Below are 390 nucleotides of genomic sequence, written 5' to 3'. Positions count from 1 at the left end.
AGAAAGAAAGAAAGAAAGAAAGAAAGAAAGAAAGAAAGAAAGAAAGAAAGAAAGAAAGAAAGAAAGAAAGAAAGAAAGAAAGAAAGAAAGAAAGAAAGAAAGAAAGAAAGAAAGAAAGAAAGAAGCTCAGAACTCTCTGAGGTATGTATTTATGTGCGTGAGTTTTGTGTGCAATTTCGCCAGGCCTATCAGTAAGCAAATTTATGACTCTGCAATTCACCTGCTACATAATTGCATGTTACACTTAAGTACACATTTGGGTAAAATCTGCCTTGCGCAGATTTCTAAAGATTATATCAACTACCTTAGCCTGTTTCCTATTCTCCAACCTGATGCTTTGAAAAAGCACAGTTTTTTTTCTCCCTTTCTGACTCTAGTAAAATGAAGAAA

The sequence above is a fragment of the Pteropus medius genome, unplaced genomic scaffold, assembly GCF_902729225.1.
Source record: "Pteropus medius unplaced genomic scaffold, Ma_sr-lr_union100, whole genome shotgun sequence".
Lineage (NCBI taxonomy): Eukaryota > Metazoa > Chordata > Mammalia > Chiroptera > Pteropodidae > Pteropus > Pteropus medius.
Note: the sequence above shows the minus strand (reverse complement) of the source record.